Raw genomic sequence first — 20,986 nt, forward strand, 5'->3', positions numbered from 1 at the left:
GGGAAGCTATTTAGGCCCTTTTGAGTTAATATTAACAGGGAGGAAGGGCTTTCCAGGTGTATCTAATTCCAAAACAAGATGTGGCACAGGAAAAATCAAGGTGTGGTCTCTGGAGGGCAGTGGTCATTGACTTCTAGTCTCTTACGAGGAGACACAGAAGGGAACACTAACCTACTGTCTTCACAGCCAATGTTGGGCTAATTAACCAATTAAGGGATCCTAAAGCACACAGAAAGAATAAGCCTAAGATTGACACTAAGTGGCAATTAGTCGTATTAGGCAGTGCCCATTATATGCTCATAAACATATCAACATGTTGATCTTAAAAGGGAATACAACCAGTGTTCACGAGCCGCCAGGCTTTCAAGGGCCTCTTATTTACTGCAAATCACAGGATCAACTGCCCCTTGAACAATTACATTTCAGGTTGGTTAATTCCACCATCCCCCAAAACTTAATCTTTCAGCTACCTATTGAAGACCTACTCTGGTTTTTCCATTATGTGCCGGGAGGGATCTGGAATTAGAGAGCAGTATCTGATTTCTCAGTCCTATTCCTAGCTGTGATTTTAGATGTGGCTGACTGTCAACATTCAGAGACCTGTTAAGTCCCCGGGGACCACAGCTCAGGGTGCGTGTGTGAGCCAGTGGGTTTATTACCGACTCCGTGCACATGAGTCACGCTGCTCTATTTGTGGAATGGGGCAAAGATCGCCGGGTCATCATCCATGCCTGACTTGGCTCAACAGCTATCTAAGCGGATATTAATTTGGAATAAGTTTACTCATTTATTGCTTGGCTTGCAAATTAACCAGTAATATGTCTAAAACCTGTAACACTTTTTCAATACGTTGTTAGCGGAAAACTGACAGCTCTCAAAAACGCTCCTTTGCTGAGAACTTCCCCACGGTCTTCTGAAATTTCTCGCTAACATCTGACTTCCTAAAGAGATAATATGGTGTAGAGGAAAGAACCTGAGTGTTGAAATAAAACAGATTTGTGTTTAAATAGCAGAACCATCACCTAATAGCTGTTTGGTCAAGTGCTTACGTTCTCGAAGCCTCAAGTTTCCATCCATAACATGGGCTGAAACGTCTGCCTTGTGTGGTTGATTTGAGAAAAACAAATGACAACATACAGAGCGTGGCATGCATTTGGCACAATGTTAATTTCTCCTAGTGTTGGAGAGAATCCCTTGGTCTTAGTGTGAGTCTTTCCCCCATAAGCTTAATAATCTACGGAAAAAATTCCAGTGACTGTATGACAGGTCCACTTTTCTTTTCCTTGTTTTCTTTTCTCCACTGTTTCAGTTGGTATAAAGTCAGTCCTTCTGAGGTTCAGTCAGTTCTAGTCCATTTGCCAAGGAGCCTGTCACTCCTTTTACGGTTTGAAAAGCGATATTCAAATCTGGAAGGCATCCAAAACATAATGATACTCCAGTTCATGTTTGTCAGACAGGGCTGCAAAAAGCAGACTATAAAATATTAAAAGGAACAGAATTGTTTTCCTATACCCTCAAAAGAGCTGAATAAAAAAACAGCGGAATGTTTTGACCAGTATGACCCAAATCATACTATGATATAGGATTCTTTTTTTTTTAATTTTTTAATTTTAATTTTAATTTTTTTTTAAGATTTTATTTATTTATTTGAGAGAGAGAGAGAGCACAAGAGGGGGGAGCGGGAGAGGGAGAAGCAGACTCCCTGCTGAGCAGGGAGCCCGATGCGGAACTCGATCCCGGGACTCCAGGATCATGACCTGAGCCGAAGGCAGTCGCTTAACCAACTGAGCCACCCAGGCGCCCTATGATATAGGATTCTAACAAAATGATGTAGTAGGATAGAAGTTGCTAACATTCAGCTCCACAGATAATAGTAAACTCACTCTCTGTGGCATGCATCAGGCCTTTGGTAAATCTAAAAATAAGTTTTCCTTTAGAGTAAATATTTTGGGGGAGTGAAAACCAACAGACATAGAATCTAGCTGAAATCTAGTTTTATTAGATAGCATAATATTCTGTAAAATTTACTGCAAATGCCTTTGGGCTGGGTGTGCATTCTCTAGCTAGCCACAGTGCCTACCCCCCTTGCTGTTCCATGCCCACTAGCCCAGCTGCTTCATATATTACAGGGCTTGCCATGCCCCTGGAGGCATTAAGTTTGCAGACCCCAGTCCCAATCATTTAGATCAGATAACTGGGTTCCTGATCAGGCAGCTGGGCTCCAACAGCAGGACCCTCAGCTGTACATTGGAGCTGGCCTTTGGGTAAAGTTTTGTCTCAGAGATGGTCACAGTTTCCTATACTTATTAATCTTTAAGTAACTTGACTCTATTATCTTTTGTTCCTTCAGAATTTCCAACAATCTTATAAAGAATTTCTGCATTAAATTTGATCTATATTAATGTTTAAAACAGCATTACATTTTAATGTGGTTTTTGTTCTCCTGTTTGGACTCTGACCGATGTGGAACCAAATTGAACACAATTACAAAGGAAACCCAAGCTCAGTATGTGGACTTACCTGTATTCATAAACATAAAAAGGAAATCAGTAGTCACCGAGCATTTAAAGAAAATCAACACCATGAAGGAGAAAAACCAAGAGGAACAGAAGAAATACTAAACCTAGAGAAGAGGAGATGGCTTGGTGAACAGACAAGAACTTACACTTTAAAAAACAATTACTATTAGAATTAAGAAGTTTTGGGGAGGTTGGGGGGGGGAGTGGGTGATGGGGATGAAGGAGGGCACTTGTGATGAGCACCAGGTGTTGTACGCAAGTGTTGAATCACTATATCGTAAACCCGAAACTAATGCTACACTGTATGTTAACTAACTGGAATTTAAAGAAAAACTTTAAAAAAAATAAGTTTTTGCCACCAAAAATGAGAACAGGCTGCTAATGAAAATGGAACAATCAGAAACTGGGAAAGATATTATTGCAATTAAAAATATAATTGCTTGGATGAAAAAAAATAAATGGTCTGAATAATGCATTGGACACCTAGAAAAATTGATGATACAGAAGGTAAATTCAAGGAACTCTTAGAATATATGAACAAAGAGCCAATCAAGTGGGAAATAGTAGTAGTACTTAATATGTGCCAGACTGTTTAAGTGCTTTAGTTGTTACATATTTAATTTTCATAGCAACTCTCTGAGCTGAGAACTATTATGATTTACAGAGAAGTTAAGTAACATGCCCAAAGTCACACAGCTAGTGGGGAAGCAGAGCTGAATATGAAATCCAGGGAATCTGACCCCAGAGACCTGGCTCTTAAACAAATATTCTCCATTGCTTATTTAAAACGTAAGAGAGAAGTTTAGAGATATGGAAGATATATTTATGAAGTCCAATAACCACCTAATCGGAATTCCAAAAGGAGCAAACAGGATGAATAAGAGGAAGGAAATACTTGAGAAACAAGAGTAGAAAATGTACTGAGCTGAAGAAAGACTTGAAAGACCCTAGTAAGTGTCAAGAATAATAACTTAAAAATTAACATATTGAGGTACATACTTGTGAAATTTTAGAACTCCAGGACAAAGAGAAAAACTTAAAAGCCCTCAGAGAAGAAAAAAAAAATCACTAGCTACAGAGTCCTTCGATCATGTTAACATCAGATGTTATGTATATAGCAATTGAATGATGGTTTGTAAATTCTGAAGTTTTGGATTTAGAATTCTGCACCCAGGCAAATATTAATGAAGTGGGCAGGCAAAATAAAGACATTGTTGGATATACAAGAATGAAGAAAGTCTAGCACTCATTGTTATTCAAGCAGACAAACCAAGAAAATATGAAATGTGTCTTAGTCGGTTTGGGTGGCTGTCACAGAATTCCATAGGCTGGGTGGCTTATAAACAACAGACTCTCATTTCTCACAGCTCTGTAGGCTGAGAAGTCCAAGATCAAGGGGCTGGAAGATTTAGTGTCTGGTGAGAGCAGGCTTCCTGGTTCTTAGCAGCTTCTTCCAGCATCCTCATGTGGCAGAAGAGGGGAGGGGGCTCTCTGAGGTCCCTTTATAAGGGCACTTATCCCATGCAAGCAGGCTCCACCCTCATGGCCAAATCACCTTCCAAAGGCCCCAACTCCAAATACCATCACACTGGGGATTAGATTTCAACATATGAATTTGGGGAGGATATAAACATTCAATTTATAGCAAAGTGGTTCTAAGAAACAGGAGGACTTGAGATACAAGAAACATCAGCAGGTGAGTATGAATGCAGAAACGAAAGACTCCAGAACAAAATTAAAAGTGAACTCATTGGCCTGGAGCTTGCAAAAGATTCTCTTTAGAAAAATATAAATGACAATAATATATTTCACTTCTCTGTAAGTATCTCGTTCCACTAGCAAAATATTTACATAGCCCTAGTATAAGTAATGAAAATGCCATTTCAAATTATTATTTGAGATTTTTAAAAGTGATGTTCATGTAATTTTTAAATTTCTAATGAATAATGAAGAAAACCAGTAAGTGTCACTAGTTATGAAGAGATTTAAGCCAAAACAAACAAACAAAAAAGCCAAAACCCCCAAGAATAAAACAGATAGTAATTATCAAGGAGAACTTGATTGAGATCAAACAACTTTCCCCCACTTTGGAAAGGAAAACACCTTGTTTCTACATTTTTTTTTTTTTGTCAAAATAATGGGAACATATCCTCTTCCTGATCATGTCTCAACTATTCTTGAAAGGACAAGCAACAACATCTTCCAGAAATCCTAGAGAAATTGCTAGGCAGCAGTCCGAGACATAGTCAATGGGCTGAGACCAACTTAACAGTTTAGATGTGCTGTTTTTAAAGTTATCTGAAACTTTCTCAGCAAGCTAAGTGCTTTGAGAAGTCAAATCACCAACACCTCCTATTTTGCATTTTCCATTTCCACAGTTTACTAATAGATTAAATTAAGGTGTAGTAAAATATGATGAGTAAAGCCATATAAATTTATAACCACATAGTATTATAGTGTTTTGTTTGTCGATTTTTCTTTTGCTTCCTCAACTTCAAATAACTTACTTTATTTACAACTATCATGGTGTCTTGGTGACCTCATACAAGAAAAGTTAATATATACAAATACTTCTAGGTGGTATGAATCTAAATATCTTAGGGTTTTCACAATAAGACGAAACCAAAGCTCACCCCAAAGAAACAGTCATTTCATCTCATGTATTTCAGTAGGCTTAAAAAGATACATAATTTCAAAACAGCAAGGTAATATACTAATATCCTGTTATAAATTTGATTATCTTTTATAAGCACCAAAATGGATTGAATTTATTCATTCAATTTGAGTCATATTGGTGAACAATGACACTTTGTCTTCCGGAGTTGGTGGGAGGAAGAATGTGGGAAGATTGATTTAAGAGTATGTTTAACTTGCTTTGAAGTCAGATTTCTTTGAACTAGGAGTAAATTCTTATGCCTCATCAGTCTGTGTTGACTCGCATATGACTATAATACAGCTTTGCTTTGGAGCTATATTTGAGAAATTACTGTACTTCATCTACCTCCCCCAAGTCAGGATGTAAAAATTGATCAAAATCGGTGTTGTAAGTGCAGAAAAAATTACCATATAACAGGAGGCTATTCATGGTAATGGGAAACCTTGATCAGTGTCCCATGGCTGCTCATTAATCCTTTCATTCATTTACAAAACATTTATTGAGAGTTCCCTGTGTATTGAACACTGTGCTAGCCTCTGAGAACTTAATGGGGAAACAGAGACAAGGTGCCTGCCATCAAGGGAGGTTAAATTTGTCAATGGAATGACATCTAATAGGGATGATAGACTCTAATTTCCAAAGATTATTCTCTCTCTCTCTTTAACTGTAAATTTACATTTACAAAATCAGATACTCCTATTGAAATTAGCTCTATTCTGATTTGAAATGAAGTTCTTTCAAAAGCTGTGCACAGTTGGAACTGAAGAGAAATTTCCTGTTAAACATGGCATAGTTATCACATGGTTATCTTCTTTTGCTCCTGAACACCATTAAAATGATAAATGATCAAAACAAGAAAGGAAGATGAGTCATCAGCAGACAAAGTCTTTCAATAGATTTTCAGAGGATGCCATTAAAAAGAGGCATGGTAAGTGACTTAGAGTGGAAGAAGCTGAAATTCACATGCCCGCTGAATGGGCCACTGATGAGGAATGAGTCAATTTGCTCCACTGAAACTCATAAAAAGTCTCAAGACTTGAAGGCAGCAAGGTGTGGATATAGCAAAAGGTTAAAATCCAGGGAATAAGTTGGAAATCTGCCTTTGAAGTGGTTGAACACTGGCAGATCTTCTCCTCTAGGTCACACTGGACAGGTGTCAACCTTCTGCTACCCACCCACCCATCACCTCTTCCCAAGGGACCATAAGCTAATTTTTTTGTAGAAATTAAGCAAGAGAGGTTCTGGACCTGAAAGCAGCAGGTGCAATTGGGGAAAGTATTGGGTTGAGAACAGAGTGACACATCTTTGAATACCACCTTTTTAAGGAACTCCAGGAAAAGGCCAGCTCACTGCCCAGTAACCTAGAAGAAAGCCTTCCAGTTGATTAGCTCCTCTGAGGCACAGCAGTTCCAATTAGTCTTTTAGTATTTCACTCTTAAAGATGGATAAACAAGTCTTTCAGCAAATGGTGTTGGGACAATTGAATGCTCACATGCAAAAGAATGAAATTGGGCTTCTTCTAAACACCATATATAAAAAATAACTCAAAATGCATCATAGGCCTAAATATAAGAACTAAAACTGTCAAACTCATAGAAGAAAATATAGGATTAAATCTTTGTGACCAGGGGTTAGGCAAAGCCTTCTGAGAAAAGAGAGCAAGAGCACAAGCCACAAAAGAAAAAAAAAAAAAAAAAAGATACATCGGACTTCATTAAAATTAAAAACTTTTGTACTTCAAGAAAATGCAAAGATAACCCACAGAATGGGAGAAAAAATTTGCAAGTCATGTATCTGATAAGGGATTTGCATCTGGGATACATAAAAAATAATTTTACAACTCAACAATAAAAAGGCAAATTACCCAATTAAAAATGGACAAAGGAGAAATGCAAATCAAAGCCATGAGCTACCACTAACACGCTTACCTGGCTCTGGCAAACCCTGTTGACCAGTTCCACAGGTCAACAATTTGAAGACCCCCAGTCCATTCTGCTTTGGCTTCCTACATTCTTGGTCTCGGGTACTTACTAACCTCTTGTTATCAGGAGACTGGGCTGCTCAGTACTTTGTACTTCCTGGGGCTCCCAATTTCCCTCTTTGAGACGAGCTGTTTACTCCATAATTAATAGATGTCAAAACTCTTATGTCCCTAGAACCTGATAGCATGGCTCTTGCCTAACATGGAAAGGGGCAGAATTATAACATTCACGAAATTATCCAGCTAAGCAGAGCACAGGGCTGTTAAGAATCGGACTTGGGGGATATAATGAAGGGATTGATTTTTTAAAACACACCTCCTTAGGATTGTGAATGCTCTGACAAGGGTAGATGGGGTTCCCAGGCATTCACTTCAACAGCTATTTTCCCAGTGCTGTCCTTGTGCGCAGATTTTGTGTCTTGTGGATCAAAGCAGACCCCTAACACGAGGGAATTTATAAACTGCGGAAAGATCCCAAGACGAGAGAGTCAAATGGTAGAAAAGGGGTTAAAGTGAGCTGTATAGGAGGCATGCTGAATGTCGTGGTGGTTTGAGGAGAAATAGTCTAGCTAGTCGGAGGTACGGAGTTAGGCGGTCATTTGCGGCGGCACTTGGGAAACATCTGTGAGCTCCCCTAGCCGTTGCGCTGGGGAAACCAAAAGCGTAAAGAGCGTTGTGGCCCAGCGATGGACAAGTGCAGGAAGGTCGCAGAAGAGGAGCTGATTCATTGTCCCGGGAGTGGCAGGAAGGGCGGGGTGCCGGGAAAAGCTCTGTGGAGGATACTGGGTTTTGAACCAGACCTTGAAACGAAGCGGGACGCCGATGCGCGGAAATGCTGACCCAGAGCATCGCGGGCACACGCAGCGGCAGGAGCCGAAGCTCAGCCGGGCGCCAGCAGCTGTGTCACTTCAGGCTGAGCACGCAGCCTCTCTGTCTCTGGCTTTCCGCGTCTGTACAACCGGGGTAATAAGGGAACCGAGCCCGTGGGCTTCTGTGAGAACTGAATGCGCCGTGCACGTGGAACGCTTAGAACCCCTGCCACAAAGGAGATGCTCAGTAAATGTTGCCTGCTGTCATTATTGTCCTCATTCTGGGGAAGGAACGTCAGTGCTGACCAGCTTAGCGACTGGGGGACAAACAGAACATTTCCAAAACCGGTTTCAGTAGAACAATTCAGTATTTCTTAAAAACGTCGCTCAAAAATGGACTTTTTGTGTGCAAATGAGAACTCATTTCTTATGTTTCTGATGCAACAGTTCACGTTAGGTCTGACAAGCCTATTTTCACAACTACAGACAAGCTTAGAGCGACCTGCATGGAGGAAACTTGGTGGAAGCTTCCATCGGTGAAGGTGCTCTGAGAGTCTGAAGGATGCATTCATTGGCCTCTGGAAGTGGCACCGTGTCGCTGTCTCGTCTGTCTGCTCAGAGGGTTTCACGTGTGACAGAAATATTGTTTTTAGCATCTGAAACTTTTTATTAAACACAGTTATTTCGTTTTTTTCAGTATGTTGGACAAAATGTGGTGACAAAAATCTTGCACTTAACGCAAACTGGGAAGATAGACCGATTCCCCCCCGGTTCATTTTATACTGACTCATTCTGACAAGGCCTGATTGGCCTGTGGTTTTCTAATTCCAGGAATCCTGATGTTGAACCAGATTCCTGTCTTGTGTAACTCCGTTAGAGGCTCTGCCTGGAAAGTGTTCTCTGATCCTCTTTCCGAGGGTGTCTCCCTCTGTCTTTATTTCTCTCTGTCTCTGCTTCTCTGTGTCTCTTCCTAACTCCCTCTCCTTGTCTTCCCCCACCACCTCAATTGGCTCATTCTTTCTAAACAATTCGAAAGTTCTAGTTCTGCAAACACTGCATTTTATACCTGCCTGCTAAAGACCCTTCTGACCTGCAACTCCTCGGGCCGGCTGAGTACTGCAGGGGGACTGGTGGGCCTACAGGCGGAGGCAAAGGGTTGCAGCGGGAAGGAACCCTGTGTCCCCTTCCCCTTGCTACCTTGAAATCTCTACCTCACTTCTCTCCCTCCATTCTTGCCTCCTCTCTTCCCCCATCTACCTCCTCTCTCAAAACAGAAGAAACGGTTTCTTATGTATCGCACCTGTGTACGATGTAGTTATAATGACGGTTGATAGTAAATTACTGTAAAATACCTTTTGTTTCAGACCTTTTGATTAATGATAGGTGACACCTGCCATACCATATTGATAAGGGTACAGACTCCCAGGAATGAAATATTTCCTATGCAAATGTCACTTAACTATCCTAACCATTAGGACTTTCCTGACTGCCACTTATAAATACTTATAAATATGATGAAGATCTCATTGAATTCGCAATACGGCTTTCAGCTGATAATTATCCCACTTACCAGTTCCTGAGTTAACACATATTAAAACCTTATAAAGTTCCATTAATAAAATCAATAGTAACATAAAACGGGTTTTAAAATAAACGAAGATTTATAAATGTCAGGAAAAGTACAGATTCTTATCTCTGACGTGCACACATGGTAACCGATTTGGCTTAAATTAAGGAAAATGAGAATAATTATGTTTAAAACAGGAGAAATAACTGGCTAGAGATGTAAATTGTAAGCAGTGTTAGCACGTGGATGGGGGTTGAAGCAATGGGAATAGATGAAATCATTCTTTTTTAAAAAAAATTATTTAAATTCAACATAGGCAACATATAGAACATCATTAGTTTCAGATGTAGTGTTCAATAATTTATCAGTTGTGTGTAACACACAATGAAATCATTCTGTTAAAGTAAATCCAGGGAGAAGAGAGTAGAGATGGAACCCCAGAGAACATCCACTTTAAGGATGGAAAGCAGAGCCTGTGAATGAGCCTGAGATGAAGCAACAGAGAGAGGAGAGTGTCTATACTCTAGGAGACAAAGAGGACAAGCCTGACCTCACTTTTATTTCTCTGCCAATTTCTGATTACAAGAAGTTACCAAAAGAAGTAAATACCAAATAAATAATTAAAACTCCCAGTTGTACTGTAAGGACAAGAGAAGAATTTCTGTTACTTACTTAAATGTTGATGAGGATGGATTGAGAGATGGAGTAGGCAGAATTCCAAGTTGGCCCCCAAGATTCCTGCTCATTGTGTACATGCCCTATACAATCCCCTCTCCCTGAGCGTGGCCAGGACCTGTGAGAAGGATGGATCTCACTTCTGCAATTATGTTATGTTACATAGCAAAGGTAATCAAGTTATTAAGATTTTTTGTCCCATAAAATATTTAAATATAGTAACTAAGCCCATTTTCAATGAAGTCAATAAATGTCACATCAATTTACATAAATGAACATAATTTTTACGAAGGGGGGAAAATCTCAAGATATAATATATAATAATCTTGACTCATAATGTACGAAGGATGCCAAGAAAAGAGATTCAGTCAGTCTGGAGTAAGGTGTAGACAGCTATATTGTTATAAAACTCCATACCTAAGTCTGATGCAGATCCCCAGTGAGAGCAATTGATCCAGAAGGTGCTGCATTCAAATTAAAGGAGTAAGGTTACAGCCAAGTAAAATTTGAACCAATAAGTAGAATTATGACTGATAACACCGTGGTTGCCAAGCATCATCAGGTATTCAGGAGGAACAATATTCAGACTGAAAAATACAGGAAAACCCAACACAACTATTTTTTAGAGTTTTGATCAACGTTATCACCGGAGGTTGAAATATATTGTGGACAGTGAAGATACTGAAAAATCACCATGGGTTTCCCATAAAGCATGCAATTTCTCATAAATTTATATTAATAAAATTTTCCCTACACAAAGTTAACGTGGAAATGAGTGTCTCTCCTGATTTGACAACTCTTCCCATGCAACTCCTCAAACAGACCTAGTTGTTTCCAGCACCTCTCTTTTTCTAAGCTGAAAGAACCAATATTCATAATTTTTCAGAGGCCATCTGGATGATCTTAAAGATAGTTTTAGATATGAAAAATAGCTTGAGATTTTTTTTAATATCTAGGATTAAATTTTTGTAAGACAAAAATTTTAAAAAAATATCAGTAAATTGGTAATGTGGTTAAGATAGTAATGGGTGACTTAGTAATAACACTTGATTGTCTATTTAGTCATAGTGATATAACATAGTTTTAAAAAATAAACATAGATGGTAGCATGATGGAAGAGGATCTTAACTTTCTAAAAAGTGAAAGTAAAGGACCTTTGTTCCTTGCCTCCCCTCTTCCCAAATAATCAAGGATTCAGGTAGGAGGAGACTGTGGGGAGGTTGGGTAGGGAGAGAGAAAACCAAGAGCAGTTTGGGGTGGAGTGAGGAAGAAGACAGATGACCACAAGGCTTGTAGTCTGGGCAGTGACCCAGCATGGCAGGGGTGTGGAGCTGGGTGGAATTAACTAAATGCAAAATTCTAAATGGAACTCCAGTGTCTGGTTGCTCAGGTAGGAGAGCAAGGGTGGACTATGCAATCATGGAGTCAGATATTTGAGGACCTGGATAGTTGGGGCCAGATTAGAGCATTCCTGCACCAGATCAGAGTTTACAGAGGTTGTGTTACGAAGACTTAACATGTTTATATAAGAAAACTTAATTCATGATATCCTGTACATTTTTTTCCTGAGGACTGTTTAAATCTTTTAAAAAATTTTGTCCTGATGTATACCACTTAAAAAATACAATGTTTATTTCTGTAGCAATTTCTGAGGATTTGTCTATTTTTGTTTCTCTTTTATGCTCCCCTTCTGATTAAATTAAATAAGTAATAAAAGTCAGAAAAATAATTCCTGCTTGAAGAGTACCCTAAAAGAAGAAAAGGTAAACCTTTGGGACACTAAAAACCCTTTCCGGAGTATCAGCCTGATAACTTTGGATAGAAAATGTTGTGATTTTGGCTCTTAAGCTTGGCAAATCAGGCTGCAACTGTACCCCACCAAAGTATTTTTTTAATGAAAAAAAATCATCATTTGATGTTTTCACAGATTGGGATCTTTGGCATTATGTATTTGTAACATCTGCACAATTGATTGAATTCTTCATCTGGATATTTTGGCATCATGACACCAACAGCTTTGGAATCCTTTCTTTTCCACCACTAAACACACACACACACACACACACACACACACAGTTCATTGCTTGAAGTGTGAAAGACAAGAGGTATTGCAATCCTGTTTCTTTTCCCACTGAAATCTTTTTCAGAAGTTAGGCACAGAGCAGATAAGTTAATACACTTCCACATTTCTCTGCATAAAAAAAATATCCATCCAAACTAGAGGGTATTATGCTAAGCAAAATAAGTCAATCAGAGAAAGATAATTATCATATGATCTCACTCATATGTGGAATTTAAGAAACAAAACAGATCATAGGGGAAGGGAGGGAAAAATAAAACAAGATGAAATCAGAGAGGGAGGCAAACCTTAAGAGACTCTTAATCATAGGAAACAGACTGAAGGTTGCTGGAGGGGAGGGGGGCAGAGGGATGGGGTAACTGGGTGATGGGCATTAAGGAGGGCACATGATGTAATGAACATTGGATATTATATAAGACTGATGAATCACTGAACTCTACCTCTGAAAATAATAATACACTATATGTTAATTAATTGAATTTAAATTAAAAAAAATACCCATCCATCCCATTTTTTCCTCACCCTTCCTCCACCTTGTCACTTTAATCCTTCTAAAGATTCTATCATCTTGGTGTTACAGACCAGGATGTTGGAGGATGGGGAGAGGAGAGAGTTGGGGAATACACAGAGCCACCAGATCATCCCAAATGTAACATGTTTGTTTCTAATAGTGTAAGAGATATTTATGACTATGGCAAAGAGTGTTTGTTAGCTTAGGTGGAGAACAGAATAGGATTTTCTAGAAGAGTTTTCAGGATCTCTTTCCATTCTGTTGCATGAATATGATTCTGAACTTCAAATCTGTTCCAGGGCACTTAGTCAGGTGGTGCTCAGACAATCAGTGTTTAGGGAGCACACGTCATAAGCTCCTCTTGGAGTTTATAGTCCAGCCGGGAGTCAGGATTTACAACAGGAAAGCGTGAACAATAAAAGATTAAACTCTGTGACAGACTGGATACTCTGTTCAAAGGCGATGAATAACAATAGAGACTTGGAATCTGGGGAAAGGCACATGGAGAAAGGAATTTTGAGTTGGGGCTGGAAAGACAGCCAGGATGTGATTGTGGAGAAAGGGAATATTCTGTAATGGAAGCAACGGAGGCAAAGACATGGCTCACTTATGAGCTTGACTGAAGAAGAGCACTATGTGGTCAAGTTATAGAGAGGAAGGGTGGAGGCTCTTGGAGGTAATTAGAACATTCCACCCAGATGCCATATGGCACATAGAACCATGTTAGATGGTCAGCAGGACTCCGTGACGGTCACTCACCTCTCTGTGTCTTCTACCACACCTACCCTTAATAGAGGATTACGAAATATTCCTTGAATTGAAGTGTGGCATGATGATAGAAGCTTTTAAAAACTTATATACCATAATTAGGACCTAAAATTAACCATTAAAATGACATTTTATGCTACTTTTTTAGAAAGGAGGGAAAGGATAGTGCTTGTTTCAGATATAAAAGCTACAACCATTGCGAATGTACCTCATTGATAAATAAATTATGGAGATAATATTTCCTACACATTTACTGGGGGTCAGGCACTGCTCTAAAGCTCCCGGGATTTCACCATGACCAAGAGAGGCAAGATCCCTGAAAGGTCATTTCACCCAGTGGTAATGGTTTTGAAGACAACAAACACAGGTGATGGAAGAATGACTGGGCAGAGGTAGGATGATCATTAAGGAAGGGCTCTCTGAAGATGTGACCTATGAGGAGAGTCCTGAATAAGAAGAAGGAATAAGGCAAGGGAAGGTCAGAGCTTCCAATTAGAGGGAAGGGTGAGGCAAAGGCCTTAGGGAGGGGATAGCTTAGCATGCTGTAACTCATAACCTGATGAATTTTCTCTTTGGAATTAAATTCATTTTAAGCTGGCCAATAGGAATCTGGTGGGAAAATGTCTTTTTCTTCTATCTCTTCTTTTAGACTATTTTCAAGAATAAAATTGAGTCCTCCCAAGACCCCATAGTAAAGGAATAAATTTATAACAGCAAAGAGAACAGAAAGTAGACAAGCATTAAACAAAAGTTCCAAAATATATCTGGAAGATTGACAGAGGCTGGAAGGCCAGTGACACATAAACCAGGGGGAGGAAGGCTGTGGAGCGTAACGGCAGAAGCCAAGGAAAGTTGCTTCCATTACAGAATATTCCCTTTACTTTACGCGGCTTACTAGCAACACAGAGGCCTGCCTGGCACACACCCACCCCTTCTTCCCTTCACGGAAAAGAGCCTGTAGACAAAACTTAAAAGGTGGCTTGAGGTAAATAGTAGGACCTTGAAATTCTGGCTTGGACTCTAAGGAGATCAGCATGTGTGGGCAGAAAGCATTTAGAAATGTTTTCTTGTCAAGAGGAAAGGGACAGGGCTAGAGCTAGAGAAAAATGTGCAGTTGCAGGGAGGGGTTTTTATGGTAATGGTCGCGGTGGTGGTGGTTGCTTTTCGAACAGGATGGGCTTGAAGATGTTGCAACAGCAAGGGCCAGCGGAAGGGATCTTCCTAACCAAAGTTCCTATCTCCAGGTTTCCCTCTCTTTGCTCTGCTGTGGTTAATCTCAGCTAATTTTTCTAAAATTCAGCTCAAAGCACACTGGACTATCCCCTCCAGCTCCTCAGATGTCCCCTAATCTGCTGTGGTTACGCCGCTATTCGTGCCCTTCCCGGTCTTTTAGATATTCCCTTCACATGTCTACCCCTGAGAATGCCAGTGAACTTCAGGTTGCGTTTCAAATGCATCCTTCTCTCACATTTTCCCTGCGGGCAAGCACTTGAACTTATTTCTTGTTTGTTTTTATTTCACAGTCGAGCCATGTAATAGATACCTAGTGAGCATTTGTTGATTCTTCTTCCCAAAAGGTTGTCACTTTTTTGAACGCCATTTCTCGAATAGTCATGCACATCCTCACTTCCCACTCACCACATTCTGGCTGCTGCACCCAACGAACCTCCTGAAAATGCTGTGTGGAAGCTCTGCTACAAGCTCTTCATTGCTAATCCAGAGAAAGCTTCTCAGTTCTTACCCTGTGTCAGATTTCAACAGGATTTGACTCTCTAGACCACAACTTTGCCTTGAGCAGTCTCTTCTCTTGACTTCAATAACATCCCATTTTCCTGGCTTTCTTCAGACCTCTCTGTTTCTTTTCAGTTGACTTTTTTTTTTTATGTTATGTTAATCACCATACATTACATCATTAGTTTTTGACTTTTCAGGATTTTTTTTTTTCCCTGCCTTCTCTTCAGTGCCATACTCAACTGTCCAGCCTAGCCTTTCTTCTTCTCTCATTCTGCTGGCTCCCCTGTGCTCAACCACGTCAACATCACCAAGTTCATCTTTCTCTCCAGCCCAGATCTCTCTTCTCCGTACTAGACCAACAAGAATAATTGTCTCCCAGACACCCTCTCTTGAACATTATCATCACACTTTAAATGTAGTATATCCCAAACTAACCTCATCACGTGTGCTCTACTCCTTTTCCACCTGTCCTCACCATCACGATCCATTTTATCCTCCACTCTTCCTTCTCTCAGTGAATTAAAATCCCCAACCATCTAGTTTCTTAAATCAGGTTTTCACCTGGGCATCATCCTTGATGCTCAAAAGATGAGTCAATTTGTGCGCCTGGGAGAACAGTGGTGCCCTTAAAAGTGACTGGCACTTTCAGGAAAAGTTTTTGGTTATTTTGTTTGTTTCCTTGGAAAGAACAAAAAATGATTTACTTGGATTAGATAGTTTGAATTGGAAGTCATTGGGATGCCCACATAAAAATGTTGATTGGGCATTTGTAAATGTAGGTCCTGGAGTTAGGAAGGGATTTCAGAGCTAAAGCGCCATCTTTGAGAGTTATCTACCATACAGAGGACATTCATTGAAACCGTATGAAAAGATGTGATCATCATGGAAAAGAGTACATAGAAACAGGATAGATGGAAACAAGTTGTAGGAGCAGGTTGTAACTCTTTAAAAGTTGATAGGACCTTACAGATTATCTGGAACAACTTATTTTTTTCACCTGAAAATTATATTGAGAGTAAAAGAGGAAGAGAGAAATTAAATTCTAAAGAAAAGTCTTCTACTCAGAAGGTCTTTGATGCCAAGTTAAAGTTCCAAAGCTCAGACCAAGAAAAGATTCAGACTGAGTTGACTCTACTAAAGTCAGGAGCAAGGCTTTAGAATCAAGCCAACATTGTTGATGGCAGCACAGAGAGCCAGAAAGAACTTGGGTCTTTTATGAGTTCCACGAACCAATAGATAAGCAAGCCCTAAAGCTTACACAACCTCCAGATTTCCTATACTGTAAGACAGTATATTCCCTTATAGTGTGAGCCAGCTTGATTTGTTACCGGAGTAACCGTAAGGGCTAGGGCCAGCCCTGTGGGCTCCCTAGAGCTGACAGTGTGCAACTCTGCCCAACTCTGTATTCGGTGACATCATGTTGTTAGCTTGACATTGGCCATGATGGGACTATTTACAACTCAGAAATTGACAAATGTGGCAAATTAGGGTTATGGTCTCTGGCCCCGGAAATGTGATTGTTCAACATTTTCCAGCACATCACTGGTTACAGCCGAAAGCATCTTTACTGATGCACATGTTGAATCAAAAACTGCTGGTCATTGTTTGTCACTTAATAATTCATTTAGAAAAGTATCAATCAATGCCATGTGGCTCTAACCCAATTGCTACAAGATGTCTATCTATAGTTTATAATAGAATGTTAAGAAGTGATAGGGAGGTTGAAAATCTGGGAGTTTGCATTTTCTCAGAGAGGTTGTCGGTGTAGGACACACCCCTTCAGGGGAGAAGTGTTACTCTCCTCCTCAGGTCAAAGGAGACGTTTTAAGAGAACCACTTGGAGAACCTGATGTGAGTTGCATAGAGTCTGAAGGACATAAAGACTCACATGTGAAAGTTCTGAGGGAAGAAACTGTGGCTGAAATTTCCAAGAAGCAAAGAGATAGCTGTTTGCAGGGGCAAAGGTACCAAAGTATTTTCCATGGACCTGAATGAATCCTTCTGAAGGAGGCTTACTGGATCATCTTGAGAAGGATTCTGGCTAAGAGGATGGATGGTCTGGAGGGCAAGGTGACCCAATATAGACCCTGGCTGCCTGGGGGCCCTTGGAGGCAATGGCAGTGGCCAGCAAGCAGGCATTTTTATCCAAAGTAAAGAACTGTAGGTGAAGACCCCCCGGGATGCTGTTGGGATGTTGGGTAGAGGCAAGGTTGCATCTCAAGAGTCCACAATTATGCATCTGACACACCCACAGGGCCCTAATACCGGATTATGACTATACTAGTACAGTCAGGATAGATTTCCACGATTATTTCTCTCTTTTCCCATATACTCCAACCCCAAAGGGGTCCAAAGCAGCAGCTAGTGTGCGGATGAGGAGTTAGGGGACTAGAAGGAGTAAGGGAAAAGCCCACCTGGGTCTCCTAACCCCTCAGATTTCCCAGCCACAGACAGGGAAGATTGAATGGGAGAGGCAGAAGCTTTAAATTGGATAAAAGATGGACATTTCAAAGTTAAATTGGAAGGTACTTTTCAAAACTATTCAATGCAATTGCTCTTGTGACTGCAAGAGACCAGAAAAGCTGTGCAATCTGCTTGGTATTTGTACCAGGAGCAGGAAAAACCGGCCAGAGAAGGTTTGAAGGGTCCTTAGGGAAATTGATTCCTAATTTATGGCAAGTTTTACTTTCAGAAATAAAACCACAAACCAATACAATCTTATCCAATCTTAAAGGCTGGCATGCTGAGCAAGGAATGTTCTTATTCTTTGTAGGAGCTCCTTTACACTGTCAGGTGCCAGGGCTCTGCCTTTTGGTGTGATTTCAGCCACCAAGTCATCAACAGTAACGTGTTCTAGTCCTTTTTCTTTAATTACCTCTTTACAGTGGTAATTAATAGTCTCTGTGCTCTACTGGCTAATTCAATAAACATGCTAGATTTGCATAGATGATTGCAGCATTTAATAACTTGATTCACTGTACAGAAGCACAGTCAATGTGCTTAATTGATGTCTGTCCAACGAATGAATAAGACTCCAGCTTGGAATAAGAAAAGGATGTAGGAGGAACTTCTCCCATCTGAGCAAAATGAGAAATTGTTTGCATCTATATCACATTAGAAAGAAAGGTACTTTCTTTTAATTCTCTCTGTATTTAACAGAGTATATATTGGGATTCACGGGAAGAAGGTGGTGTGTGGCTATTTAACACTTTTTCCCTTTAGCCCCATAAAGCTAAATATAAACACAGAATTTCTGTCTCTCTACCCAACCTCTGCCCGGTGCAGAAGTGAAGACGAAGATTCCTCTGCATGTCTTTTGATGGTTCTGCTTTACTCCATAGGTAGTAAGCACTGTCCTAGCAATTTGGACTCTTCCTTAACATTTAAACAGGGAGAATTAGAATCCATGGCTCTTAGGTTTTGGAAGCCCTGGGTCCACAGTGTCCAAAACAGCAGGTACTAACCACAGGGGGTTATCTAATTTTACATCTAAACTCATTAAAATTAAATAGAATTTAAAATTTGTTTTTTCTATCTACTAGACCCATTTTAAGTGCTCATTAGATCCATGTGGCTCATGGCACAGATTTATGTTTATCATCACAGAAGATGCTACTAGACTGTGCTACCCTAGATCTTTATTAGAGAAAAGCATAAAATGTTTTTGAGATGAATTTCTACCTGGGATGATTCAGGTTCATTTCAAAAAGAGAAAGATAAACTTTCACATTTAAATAAGTCGAGAAAGTAAATAAAATAAATATAGTCTTCAAATTAAGAATTTGGAGTACATCTAAAGACAGACTTTGCCAAAAGTGATCTTTCATGTGTAAATTTCATTAAATTGCTTTCAATGGACTGTTTAGGTAATTTATTTTGCATTGCAATCTTAGAAAATGTCTTTTGGGATCATTCCCAGAGAGTTCATCTTAGTTTTTATAAAGCATTCCATACCTATTTGATATTGGCAAAGAGAAATTAAAATCATCTGCATTTAGGAAAGAATCTTTATATTCACCATGACTAAAGTCTTTGGACAAATCTGGACAAATTAGATTGATCCTTACCAGGGGTCAGAAGACTGCCTAGCTCTTCTCTCTGAATGTCAACAGTAATTTACAGCAGCTTCACTTCCAACTAGAGCTGGTAACTGGGGAAGAGCTATTGTGTCACCGAAGGGCCCATTGGATTGAGCATATAGCAACTTATGCACGTGCCTCAGAGCCTGGAATACTGCCTGGCACATAGTGGGTGATCGATATTCGTTAAGTGAAACTTACAGAATACTATCCTCTATTAACTGGTTCTCTCTGAGGCAGGAAGGGGAGATTATATTAACCCAATTTAGAGATGAGAAATGAACAAAGAGAAGTCCTGTGGCTTTCCAAAGGGGACAGAGATAGTGCTAGAGTTGTGACTTAGTCTTGCTTTGCAAAGGGAGAGGAAATACAGTGCTTTCTTTTGCCTGTGTCTGTTCAAGCTAAACATGTATTTTTCATTTGTTTCTTTCCTACTTCAGAGTTTGGAGTTGCAAGAGTAAACTTGTTATTAATGGGCTAGTATGGGGTGAGTAGATACATGAAAAAAGGAAGGATAAGAAATACTTTGTCTTGCCTTAATGTGAGCAAATTTCAGGTATTAAGCCTAAACTAGTGTTAGTTCTGTATGTTTTACATTTTTTCCCCTGCAATGTTTAGTTGTCCAAAGTCTGATTTCTTTAAACCAGAGTTCTAGATGAGGGATTGAGAAAACCTCTTCTGTAAAGGACCAAACAGTAAATATTTTAGGCTCTCTGAATCAGATGGTCTGTGTCGAACTACTCAACTCTGCCGTTGTAGCATAAAGCCTCCTGGATAACACATGAGTTGTGTATTGCTGTGTTCTGCTGAAACTTAACTTACGGAGACTGAAATCTGAATTTCATACAGTTTCCATGTATCACAAAATATTATTCTTTTTGTTTTTCTTTCAACCATTTAAAAATGTAAAAGCCATTCTTACATATGATAGGCTGGATTTGGCCCATGGGCTACAATTTGCCAACCCTGCTAAGTCTCCCACTTTGTGAGTTATATCATCAAAGCAAGCTTCCCTGAGCACAGATCCAATCATATTCCTTTTCAAAAACTCCCACTGTCTCCATATAGCTTATGCGGCGAAGTAGCAACTGGTTGACAGGAGCACCGCACCATCCATGACCGAGGCCCATGCTGTATTCCTAGCCTTATTCTTCCTCTTCTTCCAAAGTGCAGCTGTCCAGGCTCTCTCTGAGCAGGTCTACTCCTCCACGTCCATTCTTTTGCCTCCTCTGTTCTGTATGCTGCAATGTCTTCTCTACCCATCCCTTGTTCATCCCGCCAAGGTCTGCCCTTCCTTCTACTTCTGTCTCAAAGTCTTCCCTAACCCACCAGCCCCTCCCCAGCTGGACTGAACCTTTTCTTCACTGTCCAACCTCTGCAGCATGTGTTCTTTGTTTTCCTACTCTTTAATAGATCCTATCTTTGATTATAATTGTGTATATGATCTTCTGCCCTACAAAGTTAGCAACTATTGAGTTTAGGACCTGCATCTTATGTATTTGGTAGGGTTCCATGATAAGTTTCAAGGAACATTTGTGGAATTTAAATGACTAACTAGGGCGCCTGGGTGGCTCAGTTGTTAAGCGTCTGCCTTCAGCTCAGGTCAT

The sequence above is a fragment of the Halichoerus grypus genome, chromosome 6 (genome assembly GCF_964656455.1).
Source record: "Halichoerus grypus chromosome 6, mHalGry1.hap1.1, whole genome shotgun sequence".
In the NCBI taxonomy this organism is placed as follows: Eukaryota; Metazoa; Chordata; class Mammalia; order Carnivora; family Phocidae; genus Halichoerus; species Halichoerus grypus.